The sequence below is a fragment of the Hermetia illucens genome, chromosome 1, assembly GCF_905115235.1.
Source record: "Hermetia illucens chromosome 1, iHerIll2.2.curated.20191125, whole genome shotgun sequence".
In the NCBI taxonomy this organism is placed as follows: Eukaryota; Metazoa; Arthropoda; class Insecta; order Diptera; family Stratiomyidae; genus Hermetia; species Hermetia illucens.
In genome coordinates, this window is record NC_051849.1 from 206,559,248 (window position 1) to 206,574,580 (window position 15,333).

The following is a 15,333-nucleotide window of genomic DNA, read 5'->3' on the forward strand; positions in this document are numbered from 1 at the left end:
CTGTGTCCTTCCTAACCATTCTCAGTTGAATATTTCACAGAACCTTCCAGTCTTTACCGATTTTCAGTTCTATCTCTGTAAATTGTATTAACCCATCAAAGTCAAATAAAATTTGGTTATGAGCTTATAATTAAATTCAACTCCATTATCCTTTAATTATCTCTTTGGAATTTTAATAGATAAGATTAACGTTTTGGCCAATTAACCATCAATACTCGGACGGATGGAACAAGGGGTAAATACTCTGTTGTACTATCATTTTCACGTTTAATGGACACTTCTTTTCTATTCTCTGGTTGATGCCAGATACTTTTTAGATAATTCTTTGAGCAATTCTAAGTTTTCTATAGATTCTTTATTACCTACCATTTAAGATCATGCAGATTTCAAAGAGAAACAGTGAAACTGAAGAAGAATAGTCCCCGATAAAAATGAATGCCTAATTAGAAGCGTTAAATTTAGAATTCTTGAAAACGGAATGAGAACTATCTTTTTAAATCTACAAACTACCAAACGATGAGAAAAAAGTCAAATACAAGAGGCTTAAAGTACTGTCTGTTTTGTGTGCTTTAAATTATGCTTTTTTTCACAGATACTATATCACTACGAGATATAACGATATTTTCTGTTAATTCTTTTATTACCTTCGTAATTAGTGTTGAAATGTTCAATGAAAATAACATGAATTTTTCTTCTTAATAATCTTACTGCATCTGGACGAGCACAAAGCAAAACATACACATCCATGACGCAATTGGGATTTGAACCAGAGTCAAGACGTGGACAATAAAGCCACCATCATCCGTTTAGTTTCATGAATTTTGAAGATAACATAGACATGTATCTTTCAGGGCTTACGTGAACTAAGTCTCCTCATGAACAAAGAGGATGCCCTTTTGAGAGGGAAGTGTGTATTGTCAACGTCAAATGACCACTTTGAGTTGACTCTTACCAACCAAAAGAAGAGGGTCATACCTTATTTAGGAAACTGATGAATGACTCTGACGGTGACCATGTGGGTCCGCTCCAATAAATGTGCAATCCTTCCAAGAGTATCCATTGTTACATGCTTGCCAGACGCTATGTTAGATAGTTCGGGAATAAGGCCAAATTTTCTGGGGTTCTAGATTATCTCAACTAAAATTCACGTGTCTCTTAACTGCGCATAGAATTCGAAATAGGAGAGGCCTTCAAGTCCTTCAATTCTGGTGGCTGATCCTGTGTGTGAAATTTCAAGGACTGGAAAACGCCACGAAAAGAATGAAAGAATCAGGATGAATCGTAATCTCGCCCAACAATTCCAACCGCAGATGACATGGTGGATCGTAGTTGACCCAAGTCAGCTCCAAAATGGCCTTTACACCATTTCCAAACATCCAGATAGCTGCTAAAGTGGTGCTCAGTAGCGTTAAACTCCATGATAGTGGTAGTAGTAAAATGGGTCGATCTTAGCTCTGAACTATCGAAACCAGTCACTTAGTTTCAAGGTGGCCTTCGCTTTCATTTATGCTCATGCAAAGAGCAATAGATTTCGGTATGCTGTCCTGCCTTAATAAAGAATTTCAGATGTTCCAGTTTTGGGTCGACGTCCACCAATTTGATATCCCCAAAAGCTGTCTGTTTCCTCCTCTTCTCCTTTGAGGCAGCGTCTGCCACGTCTTCTTTTTCAACTATAGATATTACCCTTGTAGGCATTCTTAGCCCATACGGATTAAGTGGCCCGCCAACCGCAACCTATTCAGCCATATTGTATCCACAATCAGACGGTCCTTGAATAAAGGATGTCAAAAATTCTTCTTCTTCAACTCTATAAGGATATTCCTGATGAGAACCGGCAAGATCATTGTCTATAGTAAGAGCTTTGACCCAATGGTGAGACGTTTCAAGCAGAATAGTTTTCGTAAACTGGAATAGGCACTCTTAGCTGCCAACAACTATGTGTAGATTTCACCATCGTAACTGTCATCGGTTGTGATTTTTGACCCTAGATAGGAGAAATTATTAACGATCTCGAAGTTGTAGTCTCCTGTCTTTATTGCTCTCATTTGGCCAGTGCCATTTAATGCAGTTATCTCGATACTAAGATCGAGTTGAGATTGTTCTGTGCTAGTGATCTTTCTGTGTTGAGATATGGGAGTAGCACATGGAACCCCACTGTCACTCAAAAGTGTCAAGCTTTCGTCAATACTTATTCGCGTCGTATCATGGGAGTATGCTATCTTGACACTATATCAAACGAACAACTTGGTCGGCGCACAGGCTTGGCACTCGTATGCAATGTGATAGGAAGACGGAAGTGGCAGTGGATAGGTCGCATATTAAGGAGGGGTGACAATTGCATTGCTGGTTACGCCATGCAGTGGAATCCACTCTCCTAAGATAACCGACGAATGGGTCGCACAATTTGACGCAAAGAAATAGAGGTGTGCGAGCTTCTCGGGAAGTCCGGAAGGGGGGGGGGGGGGGGGGCTGAAGGGCATTTCAGGTAAAACAATTGGGTTAATCGATATGAGAGCTAATGCGTTAAATTGCTCATACGTCAACTCCCGCGTAACGCCAAGTTGTGACGACTTTTGGCTTACTTTCATATGAAATCCACTTCAAGTTCTTACCTGGACCTAGAGAAGAGGCAAAATCTGAGATACCATTAACAGTAGCATTGTACTAAAGTTGTAGCAAGCTCGTAACCTACTATGAAGACGTTTTGGTTGAAAGAGGATGCCCATCGTTAAACGTCAGGATTATAGGGAGAAAATACGATCCCTAGATGGAAATCTTGCCCTCCCGGAATTGTATAAGCAATCTAATTTTGTTAAGCTCACTCAGAGGGCCTAACTCTCTGACGAAAATCCGGGCTACAGGGTAATCCCCCGTTCTTCCCAGCCTTTTCAACGGGCCTGCCAAATGTCTGTGGGGGGCGGCCAAATCCACTGCATTTCTTCTAATGTCACAGTCACAGCTCCTTACGTCTTTATTGAGAGGATCGAACCTCAAGTCTGAGTTATCAAAGATCTTTTGTACTATTTTGACTATACGAGAGGGTTCCCATAAAACCGGACTTATTTTTAAAAAGCTATTTATTTTCAAATTTGTTACAAAAAAAGCTTATCCTCTTCAAAATACTCTCCATTCCAGTTAAAACACATTTGTCCCACCGGTTCTGCCACTCTTCGAAATGGCTGATAGCACCTTCCTCGTTCTTATCTTGACCTTTTCAATATTGGTGTCCTTTCATGCTCCTTTTCATACGTGGAAATAACAAAAAGTTGTGCGGAGCCAGGTCAAATAAGTAAGGTGCGTCGGCCAGCGGAAGTATGTCAAAAACTGTTCAACAGAGGTGGCTGTGTGTGTAGGTGGATTGTCATTGGGAAAGGTCCAGTTTTCTGCTTGTCACAAATCGGATCTTTTTTGACGGCGGCAACTTCCCAATTTTCTTTAAACTTCCAAATAAAAGGTTGATTGACGGTCTGATCTAAGGAAACAAACTCTGAATGGACTGATGCCTTTTGTGTCAAAAAAGCAAATCAACTATGTTTAGAGGTTCGATTTGACTTGGCGATATTTGTTGGACGGAATTTGGACCATGACGTCTTCCATTGCTTTGTTTCTGATCTGAAAATCTGACATCTGATCAAAGGTCATCACGAGCCACATGCCGGACATAGCATTTGTGACCTCCATATGGAAGCTATGACCGAGAAAGACTTCTACAAGTACCTAGGAATTCTGCAAGGAACCCATGCTCGAGTTGGTGATCTGAAGGATGCTCTGCTGTCCGAATTTCTGCGACGTGTAAAGCTGGTGCTGAAATCGCATCTCTCGGGGAAGAATAAAATAAGCGCGTTGAATCCCTTCCCATCCCTTCACTGGCTTATGCATTTGGAATATTGCCGTGGACGAAGACCGATCTGGAAAACGTCCAGCGGCGGATACGGACAACTATGCCCAAATTCCGAATGCATCATCCAAATTCTGCCGTGCAGCGGATGAACCTACCTCGTGACATCGGAGGTAGAGACGTGGTTGACGTGGTGGCACAACATCATCGCCAAGTCGACTCGCTGAGCGCTTGTTTTTACAGCAAAGAGCAACGAGTCCCTTGCATGCGGCTGTCTGTAAGGCAGACTGTGGGCCGACTCCGCTCAACTTTAAGAATCGTTCTTTCAATCCTCTGAGTGGGGTGAAGTCGGACCAGGAGCGAATCGATGAATGGAAGTCGAAGGCAATGCATGGTAAAGACGTGAATTGTCTTTGACGGCCATTTGTCGATTTGCATTTGTCGAACAGATGGTTGTGTGCTGGGGAGCTCTTTGCTGAGACGGAGGGGTTCATGCGTGCCATTCTGACGACATGGTCGCCACCCGAGCTTATAAAAAGCTCATCATAAAAGAACGGGGGGAGAACGACCAGGGCAGAATGTGTGGTTCGGCGTTAGAGACGTTGGACCATCTCATTTCTGGCTGTACTGTTATGGCACCGGTGCAATACATCACCAGGCATAATGCTGTGTGTAAGGTTATCCATCAAAACCTTGCATACAAACATGGGCTGATCACGGAACATGTCCGGTTTACCGATATGAGCCGGAAGCAGTACTTGATAGTTCTGCTTACAGCATGTATTGGGACCGGCAAGTTCTGAATGATCGCCACGCTCTACACAATAAGCCTGACGTACTGTTAGTTGACAAGACGGGTCGCTCCGCGTATATTATTGATGTTGCTATCCCCCATAATAGCAACATTGAACGGAAATACGTGGAGAAGAAGGTAAACTATGAGCCATTAGCACGGGAAATCAAAGAAATTTGGCGTCTCGAGCGGGTGGTTGTAGTTCAAATAATATTGTCAGCTGCAGGTATTGCACCTAAATCCCCGGACTTTAGCACAGTCTGGTTCAAACCATGCAGAAGTACACCATTCTGCATACGTGCTCGATGTTGCGGGGAGTTCTCGACGGATTCTTCCATTAACCTACCACCGGCCACCACCACCAGCGCCCCTTTAGCTTTTAAGTAGGTAGGATCATCCGAGCCTAAATGCTTGGCACCTAGTGTTAGTATTAGGTAAAATCCGGCATCTGCCGAGATTGTGATAACTCGGGATAATAATAATAATCGTTGGCGCAACAATCCATATTGGATTAGGGCCTTAAAGTGTGTTAGAGCACTTCATTCAAGACCGTAACGGTACACTCAGCTATCCGGACACCTATTATCATAAATTACTCTAATATTTGTTTGTTTTCTAACAAATTTCATTTCATTTCACTTTTGATACAACGCATCTGTCCTAATAAAAGCTAATCTGATCAGCTGATTCTGAACTGTCAATCAGAAATGGAATTGCCAGATTCAATTATTTTTAAATTATTAGTCCTGAAAGCAAAAAGGTCGGATACCTTTTTCCGAATTTAATATTAATATTGGAAAATATTCAAAATATTTAAATCAAGATTTGACTTTTAATGATAAATTATTTTGTGAACAGTGCTGTGCTTCTCTCTTCCTCAGCTTTAAACTCTTTTCGAACCATTGTGTAGTATGAATTTATCTGTAAATAATTTAAATCAGACCGGAGTTAATTTATGTTCGTAGGTTCCTAGAATTTTCAATCACCAAATGCTTCTCTATTAGTTGTGGCAAATTATGCAAACCATTGAAATTCCTCAGAAAATTAGCAGAAAAAAAAAAACTTTTCTATTCAGTAGACCTGAAATGGGATTTTCTAGTGGTTTCACCTTCTCTTCACATTTGAGAATTATGTGAATTTCTTGGGAGGTAATAATTATAATGGGTTGGGGAAAAAGAAATGTCGTATTTGTGATCGAAATTTGATGCTTTATCTAACATACTTAAAATTATCCGATTGAAGTCAAATGTGCGCCATTTTATTTTTCCTTATAAAACCCCCCTCCTTATTTGCAAAAAAATCAGACAGCCAGTGTTCGCAAGCCTCTTTTGAGACCAACTTAGTAGTACCAAGAGCGTTTTGCATGGACCGGAAAAGATGATAATCAGTTGGTGCCAGATCCAGACTCCGAGCCCCCGTAGCTTCTGGCGGATCATCAAAGATGTTTGAGGCCGAGCGTTGTCCTGGTGGAACACAACACCATTCCTATTGAGCAATTCTGGCTGCTTCTGGTAAATCGCCTGCTTCAAACGCTCAAGTTGCTCATAGTAGAGGACCGAATTGAGGGTCTGGCCATAGTTGACCAGCTCATAGTGGATGATTCCCTTCCAATCCCACCAAACACACAGCAGATCCTTCCTGGCCGTCAATCCGGGCTTGGCGATGTTTTGGGCCGGGTCGCCGCACTTCGACCACGATGTTTTTCGCTTGAGGTTGTCGTACGTGTGATCCACTTTTCATCACCAGTCACCATTCGCTTCAAAAATGGCTCGAATTCGTTTCATTTCAGCGGTGTATCGCAGGCATTGATTCGGCCCAAGAGATTTTTTTGCGTCAACTCGTGTGGCACGCAAACATCCACCTTTTTTTTGGAATCCAATCTTCAGCAAATGGTTCCAAACGGCTTTATGGTCTATACCCACTTCCGGGTAAATGCTCACATGTCGGTTTACTTGGATGATGATTTCGACGATTTTATCGGTTTCTACGACGGTTGGCCTACCAGTCGGGGTATATCTTCGACATCCACTATACCAGAACGAAATCAATCGAAACAACGCTGTGCTTTGCGAATCGTTACAGTATCGGCCCCATAAACTTGACAATTTTTTTCGGTCGCCTTCGTTGTATTTTTACCTCTAAGTAAAAAGGTAAAATATGACGAATTTCTTCCTTGGTGGACTCCATCTTTGACGCGCTATAACTTGAGACTGAAACATACGATCACAACACTGTCAAAGAGACACTTATAGTACAGATTATCGTCTTCCAATCGCCGTATAGTATGACCCGATGCGGCAAGTGCAAAACAAGATATGTTTAAGTGTTGCCATCTATTGACAAAATACAACATTTCTTTTTCTCCAACCCAATATTTATCTTTGCATTCCTATTGATCTGTCTTTTTATTCACGCCTTCATCGATTTGTAACACATGATGACATAAACCTTGGAAACACTATCTTTCTACGAACAAAGTGGATCTTAGTGATTTCTACGTATAATAACTCTTGTTATTTATTAATTACTAAGTAATTTATCTATAAGAGAAACAGGTATAATTTTATACGGAATTCTGGTTATTTGATATAGTTACCTCGGAAGAGCGTTTTGAAATGACTTCTTAAAATCAGATGTGATTCAATTCGTATTGGAAAATTAACATCTGGTGAATTCCAAATAGTCAATTTGACCTTCGAAGTCATCAATGAATTGAAATTATATGGTTTCGCAGAACGAGATATTAAGATTTATAGCAAACTAAGATGATTGTTTTGTATGCCTAATATTTCAATTTTTGTATCTTTTGGAATTTCAAAACATCTCTAGTTCTACAATAATATGTACATATCTATAGTACGACATAACAATAAAATTTACAAAATCTTGTAAACAACAAATCCATTAATTGAGAATTAAAAGCATCAAATCAATTAACTATCTCGGAACCAAAAATTGTAATTTGAATAGTGAATTAGGGGGCCTTCACATTCCTTTCTCAAAAAAACAATACATGGCAAAACAGTTAGAGAATTCCTATAAAAGATGGTTTAAAATTGACAGCGCAAATTAAATCTTTAAAACGATTATTAGACTTTTAAGATACTTTTAATTATACTTAAAATTCTAAATCGGTACTTTATGACTTCTACCACTCAAAAATTCTTGAAAAAAAAAAAAATTAATTTCCCTAAAATTTAATTCATATTCAAACAACCATTAATCCTCTCGCTTAGTTGATTGCCACATATCATGATTTTCACAGAGGAATATAAACAAATTTCAATCCACCTAATCCGCATCTTTTGATGCTCATCAACTTTTATAAACCTAACGGATGACTTCTATCTAAAATGGACACACCAAGTATATCTACATCCATTTCAAAATCCACTCACATTTTGATTTATAATGCTGACTATAAAAGCCTACACACAAACAGACACAAACCGTCTCTTTAATTAAATTAAAACAACAAGAGGAGGCGACGACACATGTCAGAAAATTTTAATGATACAGAAAATTATATTTTTTTTCTGTATCTTCTTAGTTTGTTCTTTTTAGATGAAAAGTCCTAAGTTAATTTTTACGCAATTTGGTGTGTTTGGTCTGGGAGTCTATTTGATGTGATGACAGGTTAATGACTTTTTATTTTGTGTTGGAAGGAGGAGTTCTACTTTGAGCATCAATAAAAGGAGAAAGATAAAATTGTATTTATTTGAATTTTATCTTATCGGTCTTATTTTTTTTGGAAAATTGGAGAAGCTAAGATTAAGTTATTTCAAATTTAATTGTGTCAAGAGATTTTAAGGGTTTATTGTACTCTTCAGACTACCTCGCTAACAACTGTTAGCTAGATTAGTGGAGGTAACACTGTAAAGTTGAAGAAATGATCAAGATTCCCAGATTTAGATATGCATGAACATACTTTTAAACCTTGCTCAAAGTAGATCCATTCTTACTTTTTATCTATTTTTGAAAATGATGAATTGTTAGAAATGCACCTAATTGCCTAATAGCATGATTATATTGATATAAAAATTGATTTGTATCCTTTTTATTAGTGGTGCTTTGAATTTGTCTAGCATTCATTTAGACAAAGAAAGCACATAACCCTAATCTCTTAAAATCGTAACCCGATATGTTTTGCCCCTAAAAACGAAGGAGCGATAGTAAAAAAAATAGAATTTATTCAGTAGGCTAGGCCTAAGGAAGGTTACTACAGTTTTTACCCGGTTGATTGGTGGATTGATGCATTTTAAGGTTCCGATCCTGTCCTGACAAAAAGTTGTTCAACTAAGTCAAGAACATGTTCTCGAGGTGGTTTAACTTGCCTTGAGTTTTATTGATACAAAATACCTCCTTACGAAAAGGGCGGCGTATTATCGTGGTTAACTTTCGCGAACTGACCACCACTAATCGAGCACCATGCATACAACTAGGCATTCACTGGTTTCCCAAAAAGTGAAACCTTCTTGTGAATGAGTGTTATCAAAAGAGATCGAAAGGTTTTCGTGTTGGACTTTATCATCCGGACCTGTTTTGATCGAGAAAACTTGGATGTGTGTCACTCAAAACTTTTGCGTTTCGTTTGCAGATTGTACTGAAAACACTTGATTTCGTCTCCAATAACCACGTTAAAGAAAAATGTTTGTTTTATTTAGTCCTCCATTTCAAAATATCTGTTGAAAACTGCAGTTAATTCAAAATTCTTGGAAGAAACTTCGCGCACAATTTCCTCACTGCCAGACTTCCTGCGATCATGGTGATGGGGTAGAAAAGGCTATTCTCTTCATTAATCAAAGGATAACTAACGATCAGAATCCGGAAGTTGTTTGACTTCCATCAAACTTTCGATAACTCCTGATGTTGACGGGCAACCAGTCCATTCGTTATCCTCGATGAGCTCCCTGCCTTCCCGGAGCTACCCGTGCCACTCAAAAACCCTTTGATGGCAAATATTGAAGGGTTTCAGGGGAGTTTTAAGAAGCTTGAAACCGCGTCGGTATTCTTCCTTCTTCGTAAATTCAATTATGAACCTGATAAGGGCGGCCTCCGCAATCTTCATGCCCAGGATCACATGTATTGGTGGACGGTGGAAATTGCAGAGTGTCACAGGCTCCACCGCTTAACACAACGTCTAAACGACCGGGCGGGAGCACGTTCCATAATAACAGAGTACAGATCAGCCAAAAGAAGACTCTGCAGCGCAAGAACCAGGAGCAAAGCTCGCCGTTAGTAGGATCTGTTGGACGAGACGAATGGGGACCCGTGGAGACTCGGTTACAAACTGGTATCCCGAAAAATTGGGACTCCGTGGAAACCCTGTTCACTTAAGACCGAGCAGACCCCATTGTACGGGCACTATTCCATGCGCACCACGTACGAGATGATGACGATTGTCTACTTTTCTCTATAAAAGAATTGGAAAAATTGCAGGCAGTGCTCTCTACGAAAATCAGGAAGGCACTAAGACCCGAAGATATTCCAGCTGAGATATATGTACAAACTGGTATTCCCACACGGGCCAGACCTACTGCTCGCGCATTCAACGCCTGAAAGAGGGCATTTTCCCCGCTCGTTGTAAGGTGGCGAGGTTTGCGTTGATCAGCAAAGGGAAACAGGACCCTGAGTTGCCGCCGTCATACCGCCCACTTTGTATGCTTGGCACTGCTGGGAAAGTGCCCGGAAGAGCTCATCAGAAGTAGACTCGCTGAAACGATATGCGACGTGCTGAGGAACGTTGACAGCTGGAGCCATGTTGGCCATTACGTCCGGGTCCTTTCTGTTGCAAAGAAGATAGAAGACGATCGATGGAGGAGACGGAAGACAGAGGGTTTGTAGTGACCGCGGCTGCGCGACGAGAGTGGAATTTCATTCGGCTCTTTCTTAATTAATTTGCTTAAATAATGCATTTAATAATACGCAATTACCCTAATGTTCGCTGCAGATTGCACATTATTGAATGCATTCGGGCGAATTAATATTAAAAAAGGCGAATGATTTGCCGCATCCGCAGGCGCATGCGCATGTTGCCGCAACATTGACTAGACAGAGTTCAAGGCAATGTAGCGGCAAGTGAAGCGGTGCTGGGTTGAGAGGTGAGTGAAAAGGCGAGAGGCCGAAGACCAGGAAGGTTTTTTAGGTGAACTGTTGGCGGGTGAAAGGGGTTTTTTTGTGAACGGTTGGCGGGTGAAAGGGTTTTGGTGAACTGTTGGCGGGAAGAAGAGGTTTTTTGGGTGAACCGTTGGCGGGAAAAAGAAGTTTTGGTGAACTGTTGGCGGCCGAAAGAAGTTTTTGTGAACTTTTGGCGGGTAATTAAGAATGTTTGGAACTGTGGAGGAATTAAAGGGAATTTTTGAAGGGGCGTGAACGGCACGAACCCTTTGTCGTCTCTGTTCCGGACAAAGGAAGCCTCCGAGACTGCTTCGAAGACTAACCGTGATGCGGCTTAAATTAATGTTAATCATAAAAAATTATAACATTCGTGGAAATAAAGTTTTACATCAGAAAACAGCAGAAGAAAGGAGAAGAGGCGGCTCTAGTGGATGTGAAATTTTCGGGGAGGCTTTGCCGCAACAACACCTTCACCTAGCGGATTTGGTAGAGTTGTTTCCGCAGCCTATGCAGAAGCCAGCAACATTATAAGGTTTTCGTTTTTAGTTTAAAAAACAAAACAAATAAGGACAAAAGTAAAGCCATAAATAAACTACTCAATTAAAATTTATATTTTAGGATTTTCATATTCATATCATATCATACTGTAACGAACTTCATAGTACTACAGAAGCATCCTTCGAGCTCGGAGTGACGGCCTGAGTCCCTATACATGCAAAAGTGGGGTGTAAAATTTTTTTCATCAAATATAGTCATGTGGGGTATCAAATTAAAGGTCTCGATTAGTACTTTTCAAAGCCGATCTTAGTGTTGACATTCGTTGGAAGGGTGGGGAGCGCGGGGGGTTGAAAGTGATCACTTCTTTAAGGGGGCCATTCTCATAAACTACTAAACCGAAAAATCTGAAAAAATCATATATGGTGCCTGGGCTCCGAAATACCTTCCATGCCGATATCTGTTTAAATGAAGTTAATAATAGTATATTACTACAATTTTTGTAATTGGATAGAAACCCCCCTTAAGTTCATCCTAGTACCATGAGTGTGCAGTGATATAGGCTATAGTATAGAGCATGATCTTACCAAGTTTGGTGGTAATTGCGCTATTACTAACAAACTTATAATACCTCAAATTTGTTGCTTCTTTGAAAATTGAAGACTATGAATGTCAATATCACCCGAAAGTGGATACTCTCACATAATATATGGATATATTACTTGCTACGTACTAAGAAATACACAAAACCTTTCGTACCTGAAGCGTCCAGCTTCCGGTTTCCCGACTTGTCTTTATTTATTTTCCAATTTTAGTTCGCGTTCTGGTTATTATTCGATAGGCCGTCGCGAATTCCCTAGTATTGTCTACTTTGGAATCCGGTGCGGACCCACGCATCGGAATAGACACGTTGATTTGGTAGTAATGAAGCGTGAGGGATCAAAGCGCTCAAAGGACCCCCCCCCCAAATTCCCGAGCCTGGCTAGCACAGAGGTGTGCAAGAACGTGTCGAGCGAGCACTTTGATGGAGCTTCAATCTTTGCGGGCGGACCTTCACGGTCAACTTAGCCAATTTTTTTTTAGGTTTCTGGGATAGCTCTGCCCTCTAGGTCATTGTCGGCCACTTAGGATGATCGCTCTGATCATTCTACCCGTTCAATTTCATTACAGGTTCCTTGGAATGACAGCTCTCTTCCTCTTCTCTCATCCCGTTGGTAAAAGGAATTCGCTGATTTGAAGGCTCTGCAAGGCAGGGCTCTCTGACGATGGGGAGGTATTTAGTTGGTAGTCCAACATACCTTCGCAGGAGTCCAACACTCTGTGAGTAAATGCATTCACCAAAAAAACAAACTATCGCGTGTTTAACGAGATCACATTATTATTTAGTTACTACCCTGGCTTACGATCACAGTCACATAAAAGATAGGGATCACTTACTCATTTCTCAGTAATCACTAAAGAATCATAGTTTGAAGTTCTCAACTCACCTGAAACGATAAAAAGAAGAAAAATGTTATGAAACCAATTCGAATGATGTTATCTTATGAAATGATGCTGAGAAAACAGAAACCTTGGGAACGCCTTTTATGGGGATGTAATTACACAGTTTTTTTTCGTTTTTTAATTATAATAGCAACAACATGTGATTTAATGCTGTAAAAAAAATACTAATTGGAAAGAAATATTTGGAATCTGTAGGACACGATACCCATGCGACTATTGCTTACTAAAGCTGGGTTAGCTCTCCTAGATTAACGCAATAGGCAACAATTAAAAACAAAATAAATAAATTCAACTCAAAAGATACTTTTAATTGCATCAATTAAGGAAATTGAAACAATGCTTTTAGCAAATACTTTTCAATGGATGCAGAAAAATGCTTGGAATTATTTAATATCAAGACTTGCATACTTCCATTCACTTCATCATCATCCACTTAATAAAATTCTAAGATAAATTGCATATTTTGTAACTGATAGATCGTCAGTGGCTGCAATGATAAATAAATAGATACCGATGAATGAATGGCGCAAACCGAAGAGCTACTACTGCGCAAACCACAAAATCTACTGCAGAAGTTGCACTCAACTATACTAGTATATGCCAGATAGTATCTATGTATCTGTCTCCGGCTAACCAACAATTCTCGACATCAATTCAGCAAACATTTAATTGCAATTTAAATGGCTATTATGGAAGTTGTAAAATGGAAGGTAAACGAGATTTCTGCACCATTTGTCATTTTACCAATTCGATCTCGAAAAATTTATATGATCGCCATGGAAGCAATGGAAGAAAGATATGCATAGTGCGGAGTGGATAAGCGAATGCCCCTTGCAATATTTTAGAGGTCTTGGCAGCAGCAGCACCAGCAACAGCAAGAAGCTGTGCAGGAATGTATCTTTTGCTGGTAGACCGAACCTAGTACTATTAGTCAACGGCGGGTAGGCGAACGTCATATCAATCAGCTGCAGCAATTTGTATCTTGCCATAACTGGGAATATTAAATGAAAAGGTGACGAGCGAGTTGAATCTCACCCAGGCACGAGCTTGTGAGGCTTTCAGCTGGGATTAGTCTTGTCCTTTACGATCTGAGCCTGCCGTTAAGCGTGGCCAAGCAGGTTGCAATGAAAGACTTGATTTATGTTGAAAATGAAGGGTTAGTATGCAATGAGATTAGGTTTCTCAAGGAAAAGAGGGACGATTTTGAAACGTCGGTCATGATAGTGCCTCGCAATTTAAGATACAATCAAAAGGTTGCCTACAATAGTTTGTATAATTTTCTAAGACATAAAGTTGCATCATGATTCATGCAACAGGCTTCACTTATCCATAAGTGCATTTCTCGGTAAATCCAGATGCTATCTAAGCCCGCTCAACAGCCTCATTACACGTAAATCTTTCAAATTAGAATCGACAACTCTCCAGAAGCAATTTTCTAGATAATCACACCTCGTGATTAGTCTGCGGTAAACACCATATTACCCCCACCCTGGGAACAAAAAAAAACTCCAGCAAAGTCTAAATTCCCTTCCTACCTGAAGTGCTAGCATCAGATACAACCTAATCACTGGACATGAATATCGCATTCACCTGTTAGTTATAATATGCAAATTAACGCACTTAGCAAGTGTTTAACACGGAGCTCGTTTTTCAATCATAAATTTAATGATCAGGTTAACAGTTAAATAATGTCTTGTTGCTGTGTAAGCAATTTTTCAATAATATTTTGCTGGTTTTCTAGGCATGTGGGGCGAAATATGGCATAGACTGCTTGTCGTTGTTCCATTGTTATATGTATCTTAGCGTCATGAAGCAGGGTTGGTCAGCGTTTTTCAAGTAATGGAATGATCCAAGTCATTGCAAATGGGCCCACGTAGGCGCAGTTTGACCGTAAGTAGGTGGAAGTTTTAGTAATACAGATTATTGCAGGAACGACCATCATGAATTGGCAAACCTCATTCAATGCAGGTCAATAGTAGAATGAATGTACTGAACCAAAAATAGAAGAAGAGATGACCACCTTCCAGAAAGAAGAACAAAAGCATACTCACATACGGAAGGTGGACTTGGCAGAAGTGTCCCTCAATCAAGCAGATAATTCATTTTATCAGAAATTGTATTCCTCAATGGGATCTACAACCCACCTCCATCTTCTTCTTTGATCTTTACCTTGATTGAGGGAGGTTAGCTCGGCAGGATCAGCTTCATCATTCCACACAGTTGTGAACTTGCTTGGGGTGGAGGCATGTGGTTATCATGTCCTTCTTTGCTGTAAGAAACCATCGCTATGTCCATCCATTTTCGAGTCGTCTTTCATTGACCTTCATGTTGAGGTCAATTCAGGCCCTGGGGCAGGCACTGGGTTTTCATCCTCATGTGTGACATCACCATCAGGGGCACTTTTTTCCCAACATCTTTTTGATGCGCGTGTCACGAACAAAATACTGACCCAATGCTTTCTAGGAGTTCCTTCGAAGATAAAGACAGAACAAACTTATCTGTTCATCGATGTTCTCTAGCGGTTTCATCCAGCGCAATCGGTTTGTTCATCAGGTTCCACCTTGTTCCTTTTAGTATTCGATGGTGG

General features: G+C 40.3%; 1 protein-coding gene across 2 annotated transcripts in view; it reads right to left on the reverse strand.

Annotated features, from left to right (window-relative positions):
* Positions 1 to 15,333, reverse strand: part of LOC119650837 (bone morphogenetic protein receptor type-1B) — a 397,530-nt gene that overhangs the window by 31,494 nt on the left and 350,703 nt on the right. The window lies entirely within an intron of this gene.